Here is a 728-nt window from a genome sequence, read left to right as displayed (position 1 = left end):
TTCTCTTTTCACTGAATAATCCTAATTCTCTCAGCATTTCCTCATATGAGAGGGGCTCCAGCTTTTGGAGCATCTTTGTGGCCCCTGTTTCTTTCCCTTTTTGCTAAATAAGTGCAATAACTATGAAGAGCCCCAATATCATCATTTCTTTGTGAACTTCTCAAGCTGCTGGGCTGGGGAAAAGGAGATCATCCATCATGATGTCCTGACAAGGATGAGCTGAAGGAGAGTAAATTCCAGCTTTGGGTTCACCTTGTGGTGGTGGTTTTGTGTCTCTGATGGGTTTTGGTGCCATTTGGAAAGAGAATTGAAAATCCTTGGAGCAGCACATTCCAGCAGTGCCAGGGCCATTTCACACCAGAATTACAAGAGGATTATGATATGAAATGTTTGCAGAGGCAAAAGCACCCAAATTTCAGAGGCTCCATAGCTCAGGGGTTAGAGCACTGGTCTAGTAAACCAGGGGTCGTGAGTTCAAATCTCACTGGAGCCTGGGGAGGGCCTGTACCTCCTGCAGAGACCTCACTGCTTTATCTTCCTGTTTATTCCCAAAGTGTTCCTGATGTTGTTTTTTGGAGCACCCACCTCAGCCTAAGTGAAATGCAAACATAACCCCAGCACTTACACCAAACAACAGGCAATGAGAAGCAGAGAAACCAGCAGTGGTCAGAGTTGTGCCCTTGAAATATATTTAATGCACACCAATCGGAGAGGGGGAACATCCAGTA

The 728-nt window shown here is 45.5% G+C and overlaps 1 non-coding gene across 1 annotated transcript; it reads left to right on the top strand.

The window, feature by feature from the left end:
* Window positions 1-420: 420 nt before the first annotated feature.
* Window positions 421-493, top strand: TRNAT-AGU (transfer RNA threonine (anticodon AGU)). The gene has a single exon. It is a non-coding gene; the product is annotated as a tRNA-Thr (tRNA).
* Window positions 494-728: the final 235 nt, after the last annotated feature.

Source organism: Vidua macroura, chromosome 21 (assembly GCF_024509145.1).
Source record: "Vidua macroura isolate BioBank_ID:100142 chromosome 21, ASM2450914v1, whole genome shotgun sequence".
Classification (NCBI taxonomy): Eukaryota; Metazoa; Chordata; class Aves; order Passeriformes; family Viduidae; genus Vidua; species Vidua macroura.
The sequence above is the reverse complement of the archived record's forward strand: the minus strand, read 5'-3'. Positions and strand labels throughout refer to the sequence as shown.